Here is a 26,795-nt window from a genome sequence, read left to right as displayed (position 1 = left end):
GATTAAGCAACTCCGGCTGTGTATGGTTGTTGGTAATGACTTCCCCAGGGGGATTAGTGCACTTGGCAGGGTGTAATAGGGATGCTCACACCCGATGGGTCCTGATTCCTCGGCATGGTGGGGGTGGGACACAAAAGCTGAGGGCTGCTGGGGACCCCTGAGCCTTACTGGTGGAGATTGACATCAGGCCTGAGTGTTCATGGAAATCCATGTGTACCAGGTGCCCAGAGTCACAGACTCGTGTGCAGATATACTCACTTGTGTGCACAGCAAATAGCTGTCCTCACACAAAGCCCCAGACCTGGACACGTGTGTAGACTTTCCCTCAGTGGCACAAAGAGACCCTGTAGGCACAGTGACATGTATTAACGCATGGTATTCTGCCCACCTGGTCAGCCACACCAATCACAGGGTCAGCAGCCACAAATACTGGCATAGGGGCCACACCCACACCCAGATATGGCAGAGCTTGCCAAACATGTTTACAACTGGGTATATACACGGTTGCGGGTGCATAAGGGAAACATAAATTTATGCAAAGAAATACAAATCCACAGATGCAGTGACACGTGTGGACAGACACATGTATACACTCACACACAGTTCCAGACATGTATCTCGACCCACTAAGACTAATGGAACCCCAAGTGCATAGACTCAGATACTCGTACAGAGCCTCACGCACAACAGAGAATTGACCTAGACACCCTACTATTTCTCTCTCTCTCTCTCTCACACACACACACATACACATGCACGCACACATACTGTCAGTTCTTCCATGTGTTGAGAGCTACTGCCCAACTCCTCAGGGTACTCAGAGGTGGCTGAGTCAGGACCCAGGTGTTCTCAGGAGCACTGCTCTGTGGATCCCTCACCCAGTCACTCCTCCCCAGGTCACGCCAGGTGAATGGGAGGTGGGTCACAGGTAGAGGGGGAAAAGAGCAAGGGCTGGAGTTGGGGCACGGCTGAAATGAGCTCTGAGGAGTCTTTTGTGGCAGTGGGATGGAGGTCACAGGGCACAGGCTCCGGGGCCCAGAGCATTGCTTTCTAGCTATGTAACCTATTCACATATGAGCCCCTTCTGACACTTGGTTTCCTCATCTGCAAAATGAGGATAACAATGCTGCAGGTTTGTCTTAAGGATGAAATAAAAGATCACATGTGGGAGAATTTTGCACACAGTAGGCTAGCAACAGGTGAAAACTTCCTTCCTTTGAGATACCAGGGACTGTCTAAGGCTCCCTTTAGTTAAGGGAAAAACTCCTCTGAAACCCCCCTTCAGAAAGCAGGCAGGTTTTGACTGGGCCTCACTCTCTGAGGATCTCCTGGGTCCAGACCATTGGGCCTTCAGAGTTGAAAAATCTGATTAAAGGCAGAGAGCGGCCGGAGCCCTTCAAGCCCTCAGGAGCCCTAGCCTCCAGTCTTGGCATAGACTCTTGCTCACTGTATGTCCTTGGAGAGCTCCCTTCCCTTATCTAGGCCTCAGTTTCCTTCCCTGAGAGGGTAGGGATGGGGTGGGGTGGGGGTGGGGGGAAGGATGACCTTGATGATGTCCTGTCAGATTCCTCCCAGGTCTGCCATTCCAGGGTTCATATAAATGACCCACTTGAGCGTGGGTGAATGTGAATGATGGAATTGTGATGCCTAGTGTTTTGCCCTAAGAAGGTCTCTGCTACCCCCCCAGTGAGGGATGGGGGTGGGAGCCAAGCATGAGAGAGCTTTGCTGGGGAATACAGGAGCCCCAAGCTCAGGCATAAAAGAGGGAGGGAATGAAGTTACAAGCAATGTCCATGGAGCCATGCAAGAAAAGGAGTGTGGGAAAGGCCTGTGAGAATGGCTGCCCCCTCTCCATTTCCATTTCAATGAATGCCAAGGGCAACTGGAACTCTACTCTCTTGACTCTTTGAGGCTTCCCCACAGCTGTTATTCTGGTAACCATCCCCTTCCCCCAAACCTGCCACAACTTGTTTCTCTGTCCAGAGTAGCTGGAAAGTCCTTAAAGCACAAAAGGGCCCATGGATTTGTTGCAGAGACAGCAGGAAGGAGAGCTGTTTTCCCTGGTGGGCAGAGGTAGAGCAGGTGGGGTGGCTGAGATGTAGAAAGAGCTGAGTCCACTGCTTGTGGCTTGTGGGAGAAAGCGGAGGCTGTCTTGAGGGAGAGGTAGTGGGCTCCTAGTTGCCAGACCCCAGGTCCTGTGGCTTTCCAGCTCCTCCCACCCCTCACCACCTCCAAAGGCCCCAGGTCTCCTCACTGTATTAGCCCTCATTTGGCCAGGTAGATTCCAACACCTAATGAGTACCCAGGAGCATGGCACCATTTCCAGGCAGTAGTACACACATTCTCTTGTTGCAGCCTCTCAGTAGCTGTGACAGTAGGAACCAGCCATCACATCTCAGAATATATTACCTTGGCATTGGCAGAAAGCTCCGGACGCCCTGGTAGAGTTTTACCTTAAATGGGGCCAGGCCCATTCTCACTGACTGTGGACCTTGGGGTGCTGACACCTGCTCTCCTCAGAGCCAGCAAGGGCTGGAGTGTAGAGGCTGCCCCCCAGCCATCTCTGGCACCCAGCCTGGAGCATCAAGGTCCAATGGTACTTGGGTCCCGAGGAGCTTCACACATGAAACCTGGCCTGAGGTACCACCTTGCTCCTGGCAAGTGCCAGTGAATGGGTGCCACACCCTTCCCCTCTTTCCTCGCTACCAGCAGCAGTGGCCCAACTTGTCACTGCTTTCTTTGGACACCAAAGTCTGGGGAGCGGTGTAAAGAGCACTGACTTTGGAGCCAGACCTAGTCTCAGATCTCAGCCCCATGGTTTGTAGTCTGTGTTTGACTTTGGACAAGTCATTTCACCTTTCCAAATGAGCCTCGGTTCCTCATAAGTAGAATAGACACGGTAGCCCCTTTGCCCTGAAAACTTACCTTGAGGGATAAGTGAGATGAATAAATTCAAGATCACCTGACACAGTTGGCCATCAATGAGGAATAATTCCCCCTGTGGCCACTCACAGTCTCTTAGAAAAATGTTCCTGGTCCAAGGAGTCCCAATCTCCATCTCAAGACTTCATGTGGCCCTCTTACTTCCAGCTTCCTGTCCATGTCTTGCCTATTATTGATTATCCTGTGGCTTCTTGTTCCATGAGCCTCTTAAGGAGAGGCACCCTTCAGCCAGATGGAGCTGGAGGAGAATATGATCCACCCTGGGAGATTTTAGAGAGGATGCTGGTGGACCTCTAGGTCAGAAACCTCAGTCTCTGCAACTTTATTTCTAGTCCACTCCTTCTTATCCTGCTGTCAGGGAGAGGGGGAACAGCTGGTTCCCATCCTGCAAATAATAAGCCTGCCATGCAAATCATTTTCCAAAATCATTAGGCCACAAAGATTCGATTCAGTTGCAATGTTTGCATTGGCCCTGCCTTCATTTCCCAGAGACTGGAAGACATTCACTTGTAGAGACAATGGCACAGAGACACACCTGAGAGAACAAGAGATCTCAGGTCAGAGGCTTGCACAGATTTTCCCAGAGAGAGAAACAACCAGGATGATGGTCTCAGTGGAGCCAGGAAGGCCCCTCAGTCCAGAGACCCAGAGCTTGGGAGGGATTTGGAATCTCCACACTTTTTGGAAGGAGCCAAAACAGCTGCCCTATCATAGAAGCAAGAACTCGACTGGACTGAAACCTTCCAGGTGCCCAGCCCTGTGCTAAGAGGAGAGAGAAGGAATGAAGGGAATGTCTTGTGCTCTTGGGGACTTTGCAGTCTAGTTTGAAGAGACAGAAAACACCCCCCCACACACATAAATACACACACAGATACACACGCCAAGTTAAATAATAGAAAGTTTCCTAACAACAATGCATGAGATGTTACCAGATAGCATATGCTTTGTGCCAGATGGAGGGGCTTGGGAATAGGTGCCAGAGGACACTAGAGCAGGAAGAAAGCACACAGTGGCCTTTCTTTGGCCAGCCCTGCCACATCTGCCCAAGGAATCAGGGAAGAGCCACTTTCCTCTCTCCTGGTCACAAAGAAATCATCAGCCTTTGGCATTCTGGGAGAGTTCCCTGTGAAAAACCTGGAGTTTTCCCAATGAATTGGGTCAAATGGTGGCAACTCATGTCTCTCAGCCACCTAGCCTCCTACTAGGGGATATTCAGGTACTTAAAGGGGGTAAGGTGATGGGGAAGGCCATGATGCCTCAGTGAGATTCAAAGGGAGGAAAAGGAACTCCTGCTGGTCATAGAACACCCACTGTGTGCTGGACATTGTGACAGGCATAGTTTAGTGTAATTAATGTGTCTTGGGGTATTCCCCCTTGGGTCTGTTTTATATGTTACTCGTTGTGCTTCCTGGATTTGAGTGATTCCTTCCCCATGTTAGATAAGTTTTCAGTTGTTATCTCTTCAAATATTTTCTCTGGCCCTTTCTCTCTCTCCACTTCTTGCACCACTATTATAATATGGATGTTGGTGCATTTAACGTTGTCCCAGAGTTCTCTTAGACTGTCTCCATTTATTTTCAATCTGTTTTCCTTTTTCTGTTCTGCATCTGTGATTTCCACCAGTCTGTAATCCACCTCGCTTATTCATTCTTCTGCCTCCTGTATTCTGCTGTTGGTTGCTTCTAATGAATTTTTTATTTCAGTTATTGTATTTTGCATCTCTGTTTGCTTAAGTTTTAAATCTTGTATTTCTTTGCTCAGTGTTTGCTGTAAATTATCAGTCTTTGCCTCCAGTTTGTTTTCAAAGCCTTGCATCATCTTCAGCATCGTAAGTCTGAAGTCTTTTTCCTGAAGGCTGAGAATCTCCAGACCACCTAACTGTTTTTCTGGGTTTTTTTCTTGTTCCCTTATCTGAATTATAGTTCTCTGCCTTTTCATTTTTATAGGTTTTTGGTGTGGTCTCCTTTTTGCGGACAATAGAGTTGCAATCTCTCTTGCTTCTGGTGTCTGCCCCCCTTGTGGCTGAAGTTGGCATGGGGGCTTGCTGTAGGCTTCCTGATGGGAGGGATAGGTGCCTGCCCACTGGTAGGTGGAACTGATTCCTATCCCCTTGGTGGGTGGGGCTTTGTCTCTGGGTGAGATTAGAGGCAGCTGTGTGCCTGAGGGGTCTTTAGGTAGCCTGTTTACTGAGGGGTGGGGCTGTAATCCCGCCTGGATTGTTGTTTGCCCTGGGGCTTCTCAGCTGACTGATGGGTGGGGCCAGTTTTCCCAAAATGGCCACTTCTAGAGGAACACAGCTGATGAATATTCCTGAGACCTTTTCCTCCATTATCTCCTTCCCCCACAACAAGCCAGTCACCCCCTGTTTTCCCATGAGATCCTCCGAGAACTGCAATCAGATCTGATCCAGATTCCTATGGAGCCTTTGCTTTGCCCTGGCACCCAGTGCACATGAAAGCCTGTGTGTACCTTTCAAGAATGGGGTTTCCATTTCCCCCAGTCTTGTGGAGCTCCTGAGCACAAGCTCCACTGGCCTTCAATGCCAGATGCTCTGGGAGTTCTTTCTCCCAATGCCAGATCCCTAGGCGTGGGGACCTGACATGGGGCTCAGAACTCTCACTTCTGTAGGTGAGTCTCTGATACAGTTACTTTCCAGTCTGTGGGCTTTCCATCTGATGGTATGGGGTTGCTTATATCATATAATCCCCCCCGCCATCTTTATGTGGTCTCCTCTTTGTCTTCTGAAGTAGAATATCTTTTTGAAGGTTTACAGTCCATTTGGTTGAAGATTGTTCAGCATTTGGTTGTAATTCTGTTGTTTTCATGAGAGAAGATGGTGAGCTCTAGTCTTTCTATTCCACCATCTTAATCCTGTCTCTCCAACACAATTTTCTTATCTTGTAATTCTGTGGATTAGATGTTTGACATATGTCTCACACACTGAGTATGTATCAGGGTCTGTTCTAAGCACCAGGAATCAAGCAGTCAACCAAACAAAACATTTGTCCTCCCAGAGCTTTCATTCTAGTTGGTGGGCAGAGAGGAGACCCATGGATATTTTCTATTCCAGGTAGGAGAAACAATTTTAGAAACATTATTCTGGCCTCAGAGAGAAAGATGAATTGGAGAAGAAGAAGCTGGAAGTTGAGTCCTGCATATCTTTTTTCTTTCAGTAATTCCCTTTGCTTAATTTATCAGTAATGTTGTTCACACAGCCGGGGTCTTCATCACCCCTGACTTTGTCCTGAGATGCTGTCCTGGGTTGATGCCGCCCCCCCAGGCCTAGTTAAGAAATATGTCATGGAAGCCTCTGCAAATTCCAGAAGCCCATTTTCCAGATGAGGAAACTAAGGTGCAATAAAGTGGAAGGACTTGAGCAAGGGCAAAAAGTTAGCAAGCAGCTGAGCTTGGATTCCAGATCTAGCTTCAAAAACCTTCCTTTTCTCACTCCCCCACAGAATGAGTGGGGCTGGCCCTCCCCAAGAAAACCAGCTGATCTGGGGTAGCCAAGGCTCCCAAATCACTTTCTTTCTCCCTAGGGACCTCATGTTACCATCTCAGAAGGCCTCAACTCCTGAGGATTCAGCAGTCAATGCAACTTGCGCCCTGCTAGGCTTCTATCCCAGGATGATGGGGTTTGTCTGCCTGGAGACAGAAAAGAGCCTCCATCAGTGATCCAGCCTCTTTTCTCCCAGCTTAGATGGAGCCTTAGTTACAAGAGAGGCCGAGTCTAGTCCTGTGCTCTCCCTGACCGAGTCTTTATGAAGCCATATCTAGTGATGGGGGGATTGGATAAAAAGTGCTTGGGAGTGCCTCTTTTGCCTGAGACCAGTGTAGGTCAGAACTCACTGTCTGGCCTGTTACAGAATCCTGTGCCAAGAGGTATTCAGAGATGTCATATGTATAGTCTATCCTCCAGCCTCCTCTGACCTAACTGAACAGATATCGTTATGACAAATCTCAAGAACCTGAGTGTTCAAGTCAGCTCCTGGCCAGGGGGCTGTTCTCAGGGCAGGCTCTGAGCCTGCAGAAATTGCCTTGGTTCTTAGAATTGCTGTGGGAAGCATTTTCCACATCACCAAAGATAACTGCCTAGAGCCCAAACCTTCAGTCATTACCACCACCATGACCACCACCACCACGATTTCTTCTACCTTCATTGCCACCACTGACACTTTCATCAGCATTATGACTAAGTTAATTAGATCTGACATTGCTGTCCTCACCTGCCTCAACTTTAACATTTGTGCCACAACTGTTATCACCAACAACCACCAATACTGCCAGTCATGTAATTTCCCCCTACTGCTACCTCCTCCATGATCTTCTCTGAAAATATGTTTACTTATTTAAAAGACTAATTGGCATTGCTTTTCATTCAGAGAGAACATCAGGAGCCCAACCTCTGCCCTCTAGTCAAAGACTGATGAACTAACATAGTCATGTGCCTATGGGACCCATCAAACCCAACCTGTATACCTGTCATGCTATTGACATGTTTGAGAGTGTCTGTTCAGGTCAGGGACCACAGCCCTGCCAAGGGGGAGGGAATTCTGGGCCTTGACTTGGTCAAGTGCTGTTCCCCTGGTTCATCTGGGCATGGCTGGAAGCCCTACTGATGCCTGAGGGAGGGGCTGGTGAAGAAGGGCCATGCTTAAAAGGCTATTGGCAGGGGATGGGTAGGGCCCAGAGGAACCACCTGCTAGAAGTGTAGGCTAGACCTGGGGTCTGGAGGTCCCCAAAGCCTTGAAGTTTGCTTGCTCCCACGGCTGGCTCCCATGAAGACCTGTGCCCAAATGTTAATGGAGAGGAGGTGACTCATGTCAGGCTCCAGGGCAAGGCGTGAGAGGCAGCCTAGGATATGCCTACCAAAGACTCTAATAGGGTATGTGAGTATGTAAGTGTGTTTAAGAGTGTGTTAGTGTGTGTGTGTGTGTGTGTGTGTTGGGGTAGAGAAATATATTCCATTTTCTTTCTGAGCAAACTCTGGGTACCAAGGGTAGGGCAGTGCTACTCTGGGCTGAAGAGGGTAAGGGGTTTCCTAGCTTATGCCCCTGGGGAAAAGTCTTGCAAGCTCAGTGCACATTAGTAGCCTTCTTTGCCCAGATGGCAGCACCAACCCCCGCTCTTTGATCTGCCTCCATCCATTTAGTTATGTCCAAGAGAGGAGCAGGCTGTGGCTATTCCTCATTTATATGAATGGAGAATGGCCTCAGAGACAATTTCGCCCCTCCAGTGACAATATGCTCCTTCTATCTCTTTCCTGGATTCCAGTTCTATCTCAGGACAGGGCTGACTGTCCTGTGATAGATAGTCTGTTTAAAATCCCTGTTTGTTTACACTCTGGTGGGATGTCTGGAATCTGCCTCAAAATAATCCTTGGATGGGAAGTGGGTGCAGATAGGGGTGGAACAAGATTGGCCATAAGTTGATAATTGTTAAAGGTGGATTGTTGGTACATACATGGGAACTCATGAAGCCATTTTGGCTACTATTACATATATGTGAAAGTTTCCATAATAAAAAGTGAAAGCAAAACTGAACAAAACAAAGCAAAAATGCAAAACCATGTATGTGTTGAGTTGAAGTCATACTTTCTAGCAGTTTCCACACACAGATCCCCGATATGCCTACTCAGACCGTACAGACCATCCTTGTTCCCCCTGCCTTGTGTTGATCTTTAGCTATTTGCACAGAAGCATGACCTTTGGAGCCAAGCAGATTTGGGTTGTGGGCTGGCTCTGCCACTTCTAGATGTGTGACCTCCTGCAAGTTACTCCATTTCTCTGAGTCAGATGATGGTGACTCTCTTAGGGTGGTTATGGGGGTTCCACATCCACGAATCCCTTCACACAGTGTTCAGCATATTGTGAGTGCTCAATATGATTGAACCTGTGGAAGACATTGCTCTTTTAGACCAAGGTTCAGGGGCCTTGTTGCACAGGGTCAATGGCCCCAGTTTCTCTATTTCTCATGCATTACATCTCTGGCCTGGGTGACCTGCCCTTGTTGTTTATCAGCATGCCTTGGCAAATGTGGGTTGACTACAATCAGGCCCCATATTCCAGATGGTCTGGACAGACAGAGTCCAATAGAGCTATTAACTCCCTGCATCTGGGAACTGTATTTCTATTCATACAGCCTGAGATTTCATTAGCTTTTGTCACCACCACGTCACACTGTTGGCTTCTGTGAAGCTTGTGGTCAACTCAAAGTCCTTGGACTTTTTCACACATGTGGCTGTTAAGCCCCGTCTCCCCAGCCTGTATTTATGTAGTTGGGCTTTTAGTCTCAACGCAAGACTTCACGTTGACCTCCATTCAGTTTTATCTAGTGGGTTTTAGCCCCTGCTCCCAGTCCATTGAGATTTTTTTGTGTTGTTTTCATTTTTAAATTCAACATATTAGTTAGGCCTCACAGCTTCGGGTCTTGGGAAATCTGTTGGTGACCATGCCTTCTGCATCCTCCTCCAGGTCACTGATAACCTTGATGTGCAGGCAAGAATGGAGGCCCAAGACCCTGTAGCAGCATGCTAAATAGTTCCTTCCTGGCTGACATCAATCAAGACTCTTCAAGTTCCATTGTTCAGCTGCAAAAGCCCTTCACCGGAACTTCTCCAGCCCACAATTCTCCACCTTGTTCACAAGCACAGGGTGAGTAGACTTGTCAGAGCTTTGTTGAACTCCAGAGACTGACACAGTCACAAAATAGAGTGAGGCCCAGTTGGCCCTGGTACTGCTTCCTCACCTCCTGGGAGGTTTCCTGACAACTAGCAACTTGACGGTTTTCTTGACAATTTTGTCAAAGTTCCAGACTGAGCTAAGTGGTTTCATATTGGCAAAGTCTACCTTTCCCCCATTGAAAATCGATGCTATACTCAAAAATCTTCCAGTCTCCGTGAGTTCTTTGAGTCACTGATGGTTCCCACCTCATACCTACAAATGTCTTCAGGACTCTGGACTTAGAGATGAAGTCATTTAAAATGACAACAGTGCATTTAACATCCCTGGGCTGGGCACTGTGGTGAGTTAGCACCGAGTGAGATGTGATTCCTCTGCTCAGTGAGCTGCCCATCTAGTGGGAGAGAGGAGACATGCCAAAGGTTTTAATAAAAGATAGAAGGTGACAAGTGCCTGAAAAAGGCACAGATAGAATGTTGAGAGCTTTGGAGGAAAAGGAGCCGGGCAGCTGAGAGGCAATCAGAGCTGGCTTTGTGGAGGAGGTCACTTTGGAGCTGGGCCTTAAAGCATGGGCAGGATTTGAATAAGTGCTGAGGAGGTGAGAGGGTTTCTCAGCAGGTGGAAGAGACCGAGTAAAGGCATGGAGGTGGGGACCTTGCTGGAGGTATGTAGCATGGACGGTAAGTGATAATCATAATAGCTGCCTTTGTATGTGCCCAGGATTGTAATAAGCACTCTACATATATTATCATGGAATCACAATACCTACTGTGAGGCAGACACAAGATATGAAGCATGCTCATCTTCATTTGGTACAGGAGCTAATAAAGGCTCAGCACGATTCAATGACTTGCCTAGGGTCACACAACTAGCATGTGGCCTAGCCAAGCCTTTTAGCAAGAGCTGTCTGACTCCAAAACCTTTATTCTTAACTAATAAGTCACCCAAGTCTCCATCTTGTAGCCTCTGTTGCTCTTCATTGCATCTTTGCCTCTGTTTGCTTTTCCCTCCTGGTCACAAGTGTTTTTGGGTACCAGGCTGTGGGCTTTCTCCCTGTCTTCCCAGAACAGCAGGCCCAGCCCTTTCCTTTGGATCTTGTGGCCTCCAAGTAGAGCTCTTAAACACTTCCCGCTGCCTATGCCTCTCTGCTGGCATCACTACCTTCTGATTTTCCCCCACTGTGACTCCATTCCCCAATGGCATGGTTGTCTGCCTCACTTGGTAGCCTTGTGTATGACTTTTCCATTTTGGAGTTCGTTTTTTAAATTTTTTAAAATTAATTAATTTTTTTTTCTTTTTTGGCTGCTTTGTGGCACATGGCGTTCCTGGGCCAGGGATCAGATCTGAACCACAGTTGCAACCTATGCTTCAGCTGCAGCAAGGCCAGATCCTTTAACCTATTGTGCTAGGCCAGGGATTGAACCTGTGTCCAGGTGCTGCTGATCCCGTTGCACCACAGTGGAAACTCCTCTGAGTTCTTTTAGAAAATCTTCTTGGTAGTTCTTTTATTTCCAATACCCTCCCTCTTTTGTCTGGACTCCAGGCAGTTCCAACATTCAAGTCTGCTATTCTGGTCCTCCCATCCTTCCTGAGCCTTCAAGCCATCATCCTTTGAAGGGTGTTGGGCAATGAGATCATAGTCCGCCCATCTTCCACCCCAGCCTTTGCCCTGGCTTCTCTGAACTCTGCATCTGCTGTGCTCGGGGGCCATGCTGGGGCTCAGCCCTGACTCAAAATGGGAGCCAGTCCTGAGCAACTCACTCGCCTCCTCCCAGGGCCCCCAGCACTTCCTCCTTCCCAGCCAGGTCTTCCTTGGAGGCCAGGATTGAACCAGAGATGCCACTGGCCCATGCCCTCTGAGCTGCCCAAGTCACCAAGGCCCACTAAAGCCTGTCCCCCTTCTAGCAGCAGGGGTCTGAGGCCCACACCTGTCTGGAGAGGGAATACCAAACCCCTGACTGTGGGGAGGGGGCTGCAATAGAAGTTTTCTGGTGTGTTCGTGTGTGTGTACTGATATGCATACACACGCGTGAGGGCTGCACCTCTCACAGAATGATTCCACCTCCCCTTCTAGAAGATCCCTTCCTGTATGTCATGGGACCCACCCCATCAGGCCTCAGTGTTAGCATCCTGGTTCTCTGTACCTTCAGGGAGCAGCATTTTGAGGTCCCTCTGGCTTTTACCTTGCTTGGAGGCGCAGGAAGCTCTAACCAGGAGATCTTCTGGCCTCAGAAATCACAACACCCCAGTTCAATCTTCCACTAGCTTATCTCCTCGCTTGACCAAACTCAGCCCATTTTCTCTGCTCTCTTTCAAAATTAGACAGCAGAGCACAACCCAGGAGCCCACTCTGGCTTTGGAGATGGTGGAACCGAGTCTATGACCTGTAGGCCCCCGGAACAGTCTTTTGCAAACTGCAGAGTGCAAGTTATTAGCAAGTCTTGTAATCAGTTCCGGGAACCTTGATTAGGATTTTAAAAATAGGAAATAGAGGAGTTCTCTTGTGCCGCAGCAGCTTAAGGATCTGGCCTTGTCATTGCAGCAACTCGGGTTCAATCCCTGGCTGGGAAACTTCTACATACTGTGGGCACAGCCAAAAAAAAAAAAAAAGGTATATTCACATAGACCATTTGAAGTATCATTACACAAATCTCAAGAAATATAAAATGCTCAAAATATTATAAAAAATAAGAAATAGAGTACGTCTGTGCAGTAAGGATAAGTACTGTTTCATGAAACTTCTGTTTCCATTTTATACATACATGCTTTTACATATACACACATATATAGAATACATATATGTATGTATTCTATATATGTGTATGTATTTTATATAGGTATATGTGCGTGTGTGTATGTTTGTTTTACCATGGAGTGCAATTTAGAAAAACCCTCAATGCACTGTTCTATAGTCTAGCTGTGTGACCTTGCAAAAGTTGCTTGCCCTCTCTGGTCCTCATTTTCTCATGTGGAAAATAGGAATAATAACCTCTCCCTTTCTCTCATTCCTTTTTGGCGTGAGGTCTGCATGGCATATTTCAGGAAGCACTTTGAAGATAGGAGTTATGTCTTGGAGGCGATAGTCTCCATTGTGCCTGTCCCTCTCTCATCCTTCTGTTTCCTCTCTGGGGCATCTCAGCCATTTGGTACCCCATGTGGGCTGTACCAGAGCATCCCTAGGGTGGGGATCCCTGGCTGCAAGACAGAAGGCCCCAGCATGGCTACTCTGAAGGAGCTGCCCATCCAGCCCTCCCTGCAGGGAGCCAAGAGGGGCAGACAGAAGTTACTCATCCCTCCTGCTGCAGCAATGAAAACCAGGTATCTCCCGTTGCCCATGTGCCTGGCCTGGCTTCATTTCCTCAGATGTGGCTTTAGAGGAGGCCCCAAGGAGAATATCCTGAAGGCTAAGCTTGCAACCAAAGTGGGCAGAGGAGTTCCCATTGTGGCATAGTGGAAATGAATCTGACTAGGATCCATGAGGACACAGGTTCGGCCCCTGATCTTGCTCAGTGGGTTAAGGATCTGGCGCTGCCTTGAGCTATGGTGTAGGTCGCAGACGCGGCTCCAATCTGGTGTTGCTGTGGCTGTGGTGTAGGCCAGTGGCTACAGCCCTGATTTGCCCCCTAGCCTGGGAAACTCCATACGTGGCCCTAAAAGGCAAAAAAAAAAAAAAAAAAAAAAAAAAAAATGGACAGAGGGGGAAAAGGGAGGAAGCTACAGAATTTCCATCCCCAGAGGAGGCCACAAAGACTACAAAGACTACAGCCTGTGGACACAGATACACCTGAGTTTGAGGCCCTGCTCTACCACTCTCTAGCTGTGAGGGCGCCAGTCACTCAGTCCATCATGCTAAGCCTCAGTCTTCTCATCTGTGAAATGGAATCATGAGCTCTACCTTGCAGAGCCATGGCAGCAGTGAGCTACTACACAGGAAAAGAAAAAAAAACATATGAGGCTTTTTCGGTCCCCTCTGAGCCCTGCCCATGTTCCTCCATTTTACTGCAGGAGGGAGCGCTTCTAGAAGAGATACCTGCATGCATATGTGAGTGAGTGAGTCAGTGTATGTGTATGAGAGAGAGAGAGGTTTGTGTACACTTTGGTTGATGGTGGGGTGGGACAATATTTCAAATCCCTCAAGAAAAGCAGCGGCCGTCCCATTTCTTCCATTTTCTCCAGGCCACATTTTCATCTGAAACACAGGAACCTCGTTTCCCTGTCTGAGTGTCAGTTTCCACAACTGATTAAAGTGGGATCAGTGCCCCAGGCCTCTCATCAGGACACTGGGCAGAGTACAGAAAAGTGTGTGGGTGTGAGGCCCAGGCACCAGCCTCTGCCATCTGTGGGTGGCATCTCTACATGGCCTCTTCTCTGCGTTGAGGAAAGGGGGCTCCACCCTCTCCAGGTCACCAAGGCCTCCCAGCACCTGGGCCCCTGGGAGACAGGAGGAGACAAGCCCAGGATGGTGGCCTCCTGCTCCCTACAGCTCCTACCCTTAGGTGACGGACCAGTCCTGAGGTAGTGCATGAAGATGGCTGGTCAGGCCCAGGCTGGGGAATAGGCAGAGGACATCAGAGTCAGTCCTATTAGAAATGAAAGAGACCCAAGTTGGCTCGGGGCCTGACTTCAGGGTGGGGGGCAGAAAATGAGCAGTGGCCTGCCTACTCCAGGGGTGGGATGAGGTTGAGGTCAGCACCCGCCTTGGGGCAGGGGGCTCCTGCTCTGGTCCCTTGTAGCTCTCTGGGGCTGCCCTCCAAGGCCCTGTCCCCAGCCCACCTTGCCTCTTCCAGCATAGTTCCTGCAGTTCCCGAGGCAGGTGTCCCCTCACTGAATGGCCAGGCCACTCTATTTCCCACTCCTCCCCTCTTCTTCCTGCTCTGGCTATGCTTCACCTCCTCCTCCTCCTCCTCTTCCTTGAAGCCAACTTGGCTGTTAACACCTCAGAGATATTTGTAGATCTCTATCTCAGGAGGCCGTTGGCCTGACTCATCCCAGCCGCCAAACCCTGTCTGCTGGCTCCTTTCATATCCCCCTTTCAGCCAATCTCTCTTCTTCCTTAATCATTTTCTTTCTCCCTCTAAACACCCTCCAGCAACTCTGGCTTCCCTTCTCTACCTTGACTGTTTTTCACTTGAGAATTTCTCAGGGTAGCTCCATGCCACTGTCTCCGAGGGTGGACCAAGGGCAAAGTGGCAAAGGCCACCAGAAGCTTGCTGGAGGCCTCCAGTTGGCCACTGGCTCTCTGCACCAGAGTTTGGACAAATGGCTTTGCTCTGCGGGGCCTCAATTTCCTCTTCTGGCAAATGGGCAACAATGTTCTCAGCCCTGCCAAGGTCACAGGCCTGTTGTTGTTGGGTTGTTGTTGTTTTTTTTTTTTTTTTTTGGACCTGCCCTTGACATGTGGAATCAAACTTGCGCCACAGCAGTGACAATGCTGGATTCTTAACCAACTGGGCCACCAGGAAACTCTTCAGGCCTGTTGTGAGGAGAAAAATGAGATCATGTGCGGGAACAGTCCTCTGAAGATGGTGCACTTGGGCAGGACTAGTGCTTCTTTGCCCCGAGAAGAACACTCCCTCCGGGCCCACCACAGGCCTGCTCGCCTGCTCACGCTTTCTGCTTCTCCTTCTTTGCCTCTGTCTCTTGCTATCCCTTCTCTTTGTTTGTCCTTTTTTTCTCTGCTTTCCTCTCATTCTCTCTTGTCTCTGTCTCAGTAGAGAGTTCTCTTCCTGACCAGCTGCATGGCCAGCCTTGGCTGGTGCCTGACAGCCCCCCAGAGGGAAAGAATGGAGGAGCCCAAGGCTTTGGACCAAGAGACCCCAGCAAGCCCCAGAGATTAGAAAAGACTGGATACAGGGACTTGCCCCAGACTTTTCCCCAAGTGCTTTGTCCAAAGCTGGGCTGTGGATGGCTTGATAGGGGTGGATTGCACAGAATTTTCGTATTATTTATGCCAAACTAGCTCCTAAGAATTTTCCTCTTCCAGTGTTGTTCCCCCTTCCTCTGAGGGCACGTCTTGAGGTGGCCTGGGCCCATTCCCACACTCTGGGCCTCGGTGTCCCTGTCTGCCATGAAAGGGGCTGGACTAGGACAAGGACAAAGACCCTCCCAGCAGGGACTCTCTGTGTCACCTGAAAAATGCCATCTGTTCAGCCACATCTCCCAGAGGCCCCAGGGGTTTCTGTCCTGGAGGCCAGTTCAGGGTGGCTTCACTGTGATACCTCGAATCTCAGCAGCCCTGCTTTCCAGTGGGTCTTCAAATGAGGCTCTTACTAGGAAAGCCAAAGACCTGAATCCCAGAGAAGGAGAACTTTCTTTTTTTTTTTTTTTTTTTTTGCCTTTTAGGGCCGCACTTGTGGCATATGGTGGTTCCCAGGCTAGGGGTCGAATTGGAGCTACAGCTGCTGGCCTACACCACAGCCACAGCAAGGCCAGATCCAAGCCATGTCTGTGACCTACACTACAGCTCATGGCAATGCTGGATCCTTAACCCACTGAGTGAGGCCAGGGATGAAACCTGCATCCTCATGGATGCTAGTCAGATTGGTTTCTGCTGAGCCACAATGGGAACTCCAGAGCAAGAGCACTTTCAACAGAGGTGGGCATGGGCTTGGCGAGGTGACCTCAGGACAGCCAAAGAATGGGCCCTCTCCCTATGGGCAATGGGGGCAGAAAGTCCTGGGTTCAATTCCCAGCAGCTCTTCCACTGTCACGCTGTGTGATCTTGGCCAAGTCACTTCCGTCTCTAAGTATCTTCACCAGGAAAATAAGGATGAAAGGGTCTTTCCGTCACAGGATAAAGGAAGAGATCTGTGAAAGTGCTCGGTATTATGCATGGTTCATCAGACATGAAAGATTGCTTTCCTCCTTCTCCAGTCTTTCCTGTACAAACCTTCCCTGGTGCCCTCCTCCTGCTCTCACTCCCTCCTTCTCAGCGCTGGGAAAGGCAGCCAGGCCCTGGCCACTCTCAGAGGCAGAGCCGACCAGTGGGTGCCCGGGTTCACCTTTGGTGGTTCAGCAGCTGCCTAAATCCTCTTGGGAACCACACAGTGGGGGTGGGGGAGAGGGAGAGCTGGCAGGGAAGGAGCAGAGCAGAGACAGAGAGTGAGAGCGACAGGCAGGGAGAAAGACAGAGAGACACAGAGAGAGAGAGAGAAAAGAAGACACATGTGGGGGGAGTTCCCATCATGGTGCAGTGGAAACAAACCCGACTAGGAACCATGAGGTTGGGGGTTCGATCCCTGGCCTCACTCAATGGGTCAAAGATCTATCTGGCGTTGCTGTGAACTATAGTGTAGGTCACAGACGCAGCTCGGATCGTGTGGCTTTGCTGTGGCTGTGGCATAGACCAGCAGCTATAGCTCCGATTCAACCCCTAGCCTAGCTCCAATTCAACCCCTAGCCTGGGAACCTCCATATGCCATGGGTGCGGCCCTAAAAAGTAAATAAATAAATAAATAAATAATAAAAATAAAATAATAAAATAAAAAGAAGATGTGCATGGGGACACTGAGAGATGGCCAAACCTAGAGAAAGAGATGCATTGGGAGAAAAGCAAACAGAGAGAGGTCCAAGCAGAGAAATAAAATGGAGAGAGGGCCACAGGCCAGGCTGGGGGGAAAGGGGCAGGGAGAGGCCGACAGAGTGAGCTGGAAAGAGAAACAGAGGCCACCAGAAAGAGTCAGAGACAAAGAGAGGAGGAGACAAAGACAGACAGAACGGGCTATGGAGACCTCGAATGGAGAGGAAAGAGGGAAGGGGGGAGGGGCGGGAAGAGAGGGGGAGGGAGTTGTTAGTTCAGGGCTGAGCACAAGGCTGACACAGCACATTCTCTGTACTCCCCACCACCGGCCTCCAGCTGCCCCCCTCCCCTTTTCTTTATCACTGGGCCCTTGGCGGGGAAAGAGGCCCTGTTGCCTGCCTGTTCTGCACATTCTTCTAGTCCAAGGTTAGCTAGTGCTCCCCAGCCCCTTCCCCACCCTCCTCCACCTCCTCAGCAGCAGCCCACAGCTCAGGTGGGGAGGAAGCAGGTGACCACCCTAGGGAGAGAGGGTAACATTCCAGCTCTTCAGCAGCCTGAAGAGGAGGAGGAAGGGGGCAAGGGGATGGGGATGGAGGAGGCTGGTCTGCAAGCTCCCTCTGATGCTGTCATCTCCTGGAGGGCTTGCCAGGGTCCCAGGCCTCCCCCGAGGTTCTGGGCCAGGCCTCAGATTTTGGCCCAGGATTGCCGCTGAGTTCAGCCCCACCTCTGATGCTGTAGTGGCCCTTGGGAGCTAGGGATGGCCAGCTCGCACTTCCTAAATGGAAGCAGATCCCGTTTTTCCTCAAACTAGCATCTGTCAGATTTCTAGGTCTGGCCTCTGAAGAAGCTGAGGGGGATCCAGAAGGAGGGGCAACTGTAAAGTCAGGCAACAAACAGAGGTTGTCAAGCCTGCATGGCTCACAGAGCTGGGTTCTTTAGGAACTAACAAGATCAAGGTCCTGAGGGGAGGTTTGCTTCCTGGGGAGCTCCTTGTGCTCTACAAAGTTTAGGCTATGCAAGAGGGGAAAGGAGGAGTCAGCAGGGCACAAAGACTTGGCAGTGGCATCAGGTGGCTGCTTGGGGTGTTGCTGCTGGGGGCATTATGATTAGGGGTGACTGGGCAACTCAAGGCCAAGGGCAAGACTGGGCAGAGAAAGAAGATGAGAGTCCAACATGGGCCTCCCCACTCTTTCCTAAGCAAACATTTCTGAGTCCTTGAGGAAGGCCACTATGGATTTCTGCCCTTCCCTCCCCACTTTGGGGAATTAACTGGCTGTGGAGGGGACAAGAACTCACATCCTGGGTAGGAGGGATCTTTGAAGGAGCTGGAGTTGTTTATTCTGGAACAGAGAAAACTATGGGGACGGGTAGGAGGCGTGGTGTCCATTTTCAGAAAGGTGAAGAGTTGTCATGGGGCAGAAAATCTATAAAGCATTTTTGATCTGGACAAAACTCCTCAGGTCCAACTTTGAGGGGGAGGGACCAGCCAGAGGCCAGGGAAAACTCAAGGTGGGAGTGTAGATCATGGTACTCTTTCTCCTGCTCCCAAAGTTGGCTTTGCCACTCTAAGAGTTTACAAAGCAGAGTAGGCCCAAGAGGAAAGGGATAGAGAGGAGAATTCTGACTCTTCATAGGGAATCACTTCCTAACGACCAGAGCAAGTCCAAGAAGGGAAAGGTGCCAAGTCCCCTGGGACTGGAGGTGTGAGAGAAGTTCTTGGTAGGGCATGAGGTGGGAATGTGGTGAAATGGCCTGACGCTGAAGTGAGACAGTCCGACGTGGAGCAAGAACCATAGCCGTCCATGGGTTTGGCTCCCCCAGAGTCTGTTGCATCCTAGAGGAGCCCTAGGATAGGATCGCTGCCTAATCTTCCACTGGGCTCATGTCCTGATTCCTTCTGGGTCCACATCTGGGGATTTCATTGAAAGAGGCAGCAATCAAGGCTGACAGAATCAGCCCAGGGTGGGGCAGGGGTGCTGGGTGTGACAAAGCAAGCCTGTAAGCCACCTGGAAAGGTGATGAGCAACCTGTCCCTGGAAGTCTTCGAGAAAATGCTGGTTGACCACTGGGTAAAGCACTGCTGAGGGAGTCCTAATGGCCTAAGAATCTGTAAGGGGAAGACTCCTGGGATCTGTCTGGGCCATGCCAAGCAGGTGTCTCCTGGGCCGGGGCCAACTGGAAAAATACCCACTGGGCCCTGGCTGGGCCTCTGATCTTAGGGCTGGCAGCTCCAGGAGGCCCCCATCCTAATTCGCCTGCCCAGGCCGACCCCTGTCTGAGCGCAGCCCCACCTTCTGTCTGGCCAGGTGCGGCAGGGTGGAGTGCCCACGTGCAGACCTGAAATGAAGACCACGTGGCAGTCTGAGCCCCACCCATGCGAGTAGGGCCTGGCCAGGCCGAGGCTGAGTCCAGATGAGCCTCTCTCACCTTCAGGGCCTCCCCCTGAGTGGGTGAGGAAGGGCCCAAATGGCCATTCCTTTGAGGGCTATGCAGGTCTTTTTCTAGCTCCGTTTTTCTCTTTCTTCCTCTGAGCCCTGGCCTGGTGGCCCAGGCCCTTTCTGCCTGGTTGGACTGATCCTCTCTTATCTCCGCCCCCATCAACATTCCTCATTCCAGTTTCCCCATCCCAAGCTGGGACACATACCTGAAGGGCAGATCAAAGGCCCACAGCTGCTCTTGTCAGCTCCCATTAGACCTCTGCTGAGAAGGGGAGCCCACCCTGGCAGGCTGCCCTGGCCCCTTCGCCCTGCCTTCCCGAGCCTGGGCTTTCAGAGGCAGGCTCACCCCAAGGTGGTGCCTCCAGATGCTGAGGGGGCCCTGCCCCCTGCAGCCCCTTCCCCCTCCTCTCTTCTCTAAGGAGGAAAGAATGCCACAGATGCCTGAGTGAAAAGCAGGCCTGGAGCCTGGGGCTGGGCAGACAGCAGCCTGGCCTGCACAAACTCTGGCCCCTGGGGAAAGCCAGGCCCCATCCCAGCTGCCCCACTGGGGATTCTGCCAGAGGATACGAGGACTGAGAATGTTGCGCTCCAACAGCAGAGCTGTGCTCCCAGGAGCCTCGTGGAGTTCTGGGCTTCCTTCCCAGCCCTATCATGTCAAGGGAGCCTTCCAGGCGCTCATGACCAGCCCTCGTCCACATCACCTGCTACAGTGGTCCTCTCCGAACTTCCCCAAACATACATCACATATTTTCCTGACCTCCATGCTTCTTTTTTTTTTTTTTTTTTTTTTTTTTGTCTTTTTTGTCTTTTTAGGGCCGTACCCACGGCATATGGAGGTTCCCAGGCTAGGGGTCCAATTGGAGCTACAGCTGCCAGCCTATGCCAGAGCCCAGAGCCGTAGCAACACCAGATCAGAGCCGTGTCTGTGACCTACACCACAGCTCATGGCAATTCTGGATCCTTAACCCACTGAATGAGGCCAAGGATCGAACCTGCAACCTCAAGGTTCCTAGTCGGATCCATTTCTGCTGCACCACAACAGGAACTTCCCCCTCCATGCTTTTGTACCCATTTTCCTACCTGCTTAGGTTGCCCTTCTCCACCTGACAAAATCCTACCCCACAGGAAGAAATAGGATACCAAGCTACATATATAGTACATTCCTTTTTTTGTTTGTTTGTTTTTGCTGATTTTTTGTAGAAAAGGTACATAATAATGACTTATTCTTGCTGAGGGCTTACTATGTTCCAGGCTCCATTCTAAGTGTTTCATAACTTATTTAATCTTCATAACCCTTCTATGGGTTAGGTACCACTATTCTCACTGCCATATTCCGGATGATGAAACTGAAGCCCATAGTAGGATAGCATCTCGCTCAGTAACACACAGCTAGTAAGTGGCAGAGCTGGCTCAGAGTCCAGGCTTCCAGTCCTCAGACTCTGCAGACTCTCATTTGTGGAGCCACAGCAAGAGAAGAAGGCGCCTGTACTTTTGTGCCTAACTTAACTGTGACACTCTCCAGGGGGGCAGGTGGAAGGTGATTTTTAGGAAAGACCATGTTTGTTGTGTTCTGCAGTGTGTATGGATTTGGAGGCAGGAGAATGTGGCATTAAGCATGGAATCTCTGGTGTCGTGGAAATCTGGTACCAAGTCACAATTTTCCTATTCATTTCTTGAATGACTTGGACCACTTCGCTATCTCCTTTGAGCTTCTGCTTTATTATTGGTCAAACGATGACAATAATACCTATTTTTAAGATTGTGATCCTGATGAACTGAGGTATTAAATAAGAAGCACCTAGCTTCAATAGGCCAAAAAGTCTTAATTTTAAAAGCACTTTATTTTTGGAGTTCCCGTCGTGGCTTGGCAGCCACATTGCTGTGGCTGTGGTGTAGGCTGGCGGCTACAGCTCTGATTAGACCCCTAGCCTGGGAACCTCCGTATGCCACAGGCGCGGCCCTAGAAAAGACAAAAATAAGTAAATAAATAAAATAAAATAAATAAAAATTAAAAACACTTATTTTTTTAATTTTTTGGCCACACCTTTGGCAAGTGGAAGTTCCCGGGCCAGGGATCAAAGCTGTGCCACAGCTGTAAACCAGAGCCACAGCAGCAACAGCAACAGATCCTTACCCTGCTGAGCCATGAGGAAAGTCCCTAAAAAATCTTCATTTTTATAATCATTTTTATAACCATATCCAACAAGGCTCTGCCAAAAGCTACATGCCCTAGGAAGTCTTTCCCTGCCTCCTCCTCGCCCCACTCCAAAGAGCAAGTGATCTTGCCCGTTCTTCTACCCTCAGTACACCAGGTGGAGCGCCCAGTATCTCAGCAGCTTTCTAATCATTGCCTGCTTCCCCAGAACACCAGTGCAGGGCCAGGCACAGTGGGGGCCTCAATAAGCTCATTCATCAAACATCCATGGAGCACCTCCCGATGTGTGCAGGATGCAGGGGCTGTGCAGGGAGAGAAGACGTTACCCTGGGCTCTTGGTGGACTCTTGCTCTAGGGTGGGAATGAGAATTGACATTGTCCATCATAATATATTGACAGAGGAAAATTAGAGGAACACATTCCCTCAATCATTAACAAAGATTTATTGCCAGGCACTATTCTTAGAGGCTTATCTATGATCATTATCCCGCTCGTAACTCAGACCAGAAGGATAAGGAGAAGCTTCCAAGAGGAGGAAGTGCCTTAAAGACAAGTAGGCTTGGGTTTGGTGTTCCAACAATGGCACTGCTGGGGAACAGTGCTGGGGGGATGTGTTTGTACCCTTGGTTCCCACAGTCTTGCTAAGGACTTTGAGACTAGCACCCCCATAGACCAGCCTGGAAGGTAGAGGTCCCTTTCTGCCCCCCTACCCCCCGCTTCCTTATGCCCCTGTGTCCTAGGAAGTGGGAGTAATATATACAGGGGCCAGAGGTGAGGAACACCGGGTGCTTTTACAGAAATGTGAGTCATTCAAATCATCTGGAGCAGGGAAGCCAGAGGTGGGGAAGTGGGGGAAGGTTGAGGAGAGGAGTCGGGAGGGAGCAGGCTGGAGAGGTAAACAGGGGCCAGGCCCTGCTTTGGGGCTATGGAGTGTGGACTTTATCTTGTAGGTCAAAGAGAGTTCCCAGAAGGTTTTGAAGTGATGTAATCGGATGCATGTTTCAGAAAGTTCATTGGGCGTGTGAAGAAGATGAGCTCAGTATGGGTCCTATTGAATTCGAGGGGTCTGTCTGCGGGATGCTCAAGCTGGGATGGGGCTGAAGCTCAGGGGAGAGGGCTGGGCTAGAGGCCTGGGGTGGGGATTATCAGCACACAGATAGGAGCTGGAGCTGAGAGGAGATGAGCTCATGTGGGGAGATTGGGCGGCGTGGAAAAATAGGAGGAAGAACTGAGCTCTGGGCTTTCCAGCAGCCAAGGATTTGGAGAGAGAGAGGAGCCAGTAAAAGAAACAGAAGAATAGCCCAAGAGCTAGGAGGGGAACCAGGGGTGGTTGGCAAATACTTGTTAAATGAACTTAACAAGTATAGGTGTGATCAAGATCATCGTGCATAAGGAGAGAAGTTGCTACCCATGGCTGGTAAGGAGTTAAAGGAAAATAATCACGTAGAATATTTACAGATGAAACACTAGTCATAATCTAGACTCTTGGGCTGTCCCCCCAGAAATCCTGATTCCATCAGAGTGGGGCCCTGATATCTTCATTTTCAACTAGGATCAAGAGATTCAGGGGCAGGTGTCTATGGCATTGACTTTGAGAATTGCTGCATCAGGAGGAGGTAGAGAAAGGCAGAGGTAGGGAAGATGCCCTGGTGGCCTGTACCCCCAGAGAGAAAGGCAGGGTGACCAGCAACATCCCAGCCAGCATGCTTGCCCTTTCCATCCCCCACCCCAGGACCTTTCTCTTAGAACCCAGGTGCAGGCCCGGAGCCCAGCCAGGAGTAAACTGAGACTCAGCGTGGAAAATATGGAACCAAGATATCCGGGTAGGGGGTGGGCGGGAAGGGAAATAATGCAAACCATGCAGATCTGCCAGCGAAAGAGCAAGGGAAGGGGGGGCAGGGCCTTGTGAACAGCAAATAAAATAGGAGCTTGCATTGTGATGGTAGCCTAATAAAGCTTCTCTCTCTCTCTCTCTCTCTCTCTCTCAAGGCCTGCATGGGGCGGGGCTGCTGCAGCACAGAGCACAGGCAGAGGATCTCCCATCTCAGCCTTAAGCCTTGCTGGGACAGCAGCTCCACGGTCCTCGTCCTCATCGAGACATCCTATGAAGGAGGGATACTCCAGAAGTCACCAAGCATTGCCACTGAGCTGAGCCAGGGCTATGAGACAGCCATACTCCAGTGTTCTATGATACAGGCACCCTGGCTTCCAGTCCCAGCTCTACTGCTGATGGGCTGTGTGATCTTGGATAAGCCACTTAACCTCTCTGGGCCTCTGCTGCCAAATCAGCAAGATGGAGGTGGGAGGGGCTAGATGATATGCGCCCTCCAAATTCCACTATGTAGGAGCTTCACAGACTGGTGAATTTTCAACTGCTATGTTTTGTTTCTTTGTTTGTTTGTTTGTTTTGTCTTTTTGCCATTTTCTTGGGCCGCTCCTGTGGCATATGGAGATTCCCAGCTAGGGGTCGAATCAGAGCTATAGCTGCCAGCCTACTCCAGAGCCACAGCAACGCGGGATCTGAGCCACGTCTGTGACCTACACCACAGCTCTCGGCAACGCCGGATCCTTAACCCACTGAGCAAGGCCAGGGATCGAACGGGCAACCTCATGGTTCCTAGTCGGATTTGTTAACCACTGAGCCAGATGGGAACTCCTCAACTGCTTTGTTCTAACCCTTAAGGGTGGAAAGGGAGTCAGCCGGCCTAGGGCTTACTGGGTGCCTACTTTGTGCTTGGGACTGTGCTGAAAGTTGTATGTTCAGTCTCTTGTTTCAGCTTCACAGCAGCCCTGTGAGGAAGGAATTACACCCATCTTATAGACGAGGACATTGAAGTTTTGGAGAATTGATCGTTGAATTTGAAGGTTGGGGGAAGAAGAGGCATGATCTCAGCTCCTGGACATGCTCCCCCAGGGCAATGCATCCTGGGGACTCCTGTATCCAATATTTCCGGTCCCAGAGTTTAGCACCCTCCTAGTAGCTTTTGTCTGACTAATCAGCCCATTGCGCTGAGAAGCAGCCCTTCCCCTCTAAGCCCAAAGGTCCACACTTCCCAGGAGAGCTGGACATGTGGCCTGCCACATAGTGGAAGGGAGCACATGTGGCTTGATAAGGGTCGGCCAGGCCTTTGAAATGTCTTTTTGACATGCCCAGGGGTGGCAGCAGCTTTGGGGGGCCATCAGTGTGAGATCTCGGCACAGGGGTCCTTTCCATCAGCCTCCCTTTCACCTTGATCCATCCCAGAAGTCTCTCTTGCAGGGATCCTCCGAACCAACCTAATGATTGCCAGGTGGGAGTGGGGAACCCAGGGCAGAGGCTGCCAAGACCCCACCTCACCCCTGCTCTAATTGGCTTCCAAGCAAGCTGGGATGGCTGCCCTCTCTAAGCTGGGCCTGGCTTCTCTCAAACCAGGGCACTTGTCTGGCCATCCAGGCCCAGCCAGGCCTTCCATTCCCATGACAAAACTTTCCATGTGGGCTTTCTGCTTCTGAGAAGAAGGAGACCCATTGGCCCGGCTCTGGGGTCCTTCCTGGGACATACGCCCTGGCCCGAGATTCCAGCACCTTGACTGTCCCAGTCAGGAGCCCACTACTCAAAGCTACACCTGCCAGCCTGGGTGGGTGTAGGGATGGGATGTGGAGCTGTCCAAAGCCAAGCCTTTCTCCTCCCTTCTTTCTGGGGTCCCTGTTCTCGTGGCCCTTCCTCCCTCCTCTCTGCTTGTACAAGTCTGAAAGTTCTTCTGAGACCCAAATGAAGGCCCAATCCCTCCCACAATCTCATAGTTGACCCTGCACAAGCCACTGGCCCCCACTGAGGTCTCAATATCCTTTCTAGCTGGGACAAACCATGACACTCCAGGTCTATTCTTCTTGAATGACTCTGTGAGTGGGACTTCTGTCAGCAACCAGAATCTAAGTAAATTCCCTGTCACCTGCAAAAATCAAGCCCCAGTTTCTTAGCTTGCTCTTCAAATCCTTTATCCATTTGATCCAGCTTCTTCCAGAATGTCTTATAGTTGCTTTGGATTCCTCAGTCTCCCTGGAACACGCTAAGATTTTCCCTATAGCAGTGCTTCTCCTTGGGTAATTGCCCTGCTTACGACGCCCCTTGACTCACTGCTGCCTCTCCAGCAATTTGCAACCTCCCAGGTCCAGCCCAAGTGGGAAAATGAGGGGCCCCTTCCTTGGTCCACAGGGCTATTGTCAGTTCAGGAGTACCTCTGTTCCTCCAGTGGAATATTAGAATGAATATCTCCTGGATGCAAGGGGAAATGCTCGTTGAATTGTAAACGTAGGAAACACCTATGATTGACTTCCTTCACATAGGGCCTCCCCCCTTCCATCTAGACAGTGTCCCTAAGTGTTCATTTCTACATCATCTACTATTTAGCAGAAAAGTCCAGGTTATAGAAATGGCTAACAAGCTGAGTTAGAGGATGCCGGCAATGCCACTCACTGTGTACGTGACCTTGGGCAAGTCACTTTCTTTCACAGCCTAGTGTCTTATCTGGCAGGTAGTGCAGCAAAATGGTTAAACTTACAGACTTTAGAGCTAGGATATCTAAGGGCAAACTACACCTTTGCAGTGTAGTAGTTCTATGATCTTAGGCAAGTGACTTTACCTCTTTGATTTTCAGTTTTCCCATCTTTAAAAATGCGGGAAATCACGGTACCTGTTAGTGTCATGAGAACTGAGTTAATCAGTATAAGACACTCAGAGCTATAGTCAGTCCTTGATAAGTGCTAGCTGCTGTTATGATGAATCATATTATCACCTGACAAATGGGGTTCAGGATGCCTGGCAGGTGAGGTGGGAGTGGGGATTAAGGGAATGAGAGGGCAGAAAAATCACTTTGGATGTTGTGGGCTGGGGACTGCACTGCACAGGTGGGAGTCGTCCTGTGATAATAGGCAAGTGAGATTTCTCTGCAACGGAGCCACCTAGCAGGCAAGGCATGAGTGTGTGTAGCTGGACCATCTGCATGTTCCCCGGGGCTTTCTGTCCCCTCATGGAAATAAACTCAGAGGAATTCCCAGGATGGGCAAATGAACAGAGCCTC

The 26,795-nt window shown here is 50.1% G+C and overlaps 1 long non-coding RNA gene across 1 annotated transcript in view; it reads left to right on the top strand.

Moving 5' to 3' along the window:
• The window catches only part of LOC106506983, a 42,353-nt gene that overhangs the window by 12,660 nt on the left and 2,898 nt on the right, over positions 1-26,795 (top strand). The window contains exons 4-5 of the long non-coding RNA XR_002340616.1: positions 9,417-9,596; positions 23,725-24,095. This is a non-coding gene — a long non-coding RNA (uncharacterized LOC106506983). The remainder of the gene's footprint in view (positions 1-9,416; positions 9,597-23,724; positions 24,096-26,795) is intronic.

Source organism: Sus scrofa, chromosome X (assembly GCF_000003025.6).
Source record: "Sus scrofa isolate TJ Tabasco breed Duroc chromosome X, Sscrofa11.1, whole genome shotgun sequence".
In the NCBI taxonomy this organism is placed as follows: Eukaryota; Metazoa; Chordata; class Mammalia; order Artiodactyla; family Suidae; genus Sus; species Sus scrofa.
The sequence above is the reverse complement of the archived record's forward strand: the minus strand, read 5'-3'. Positions and strand labels throughout refer to the sequence as shown.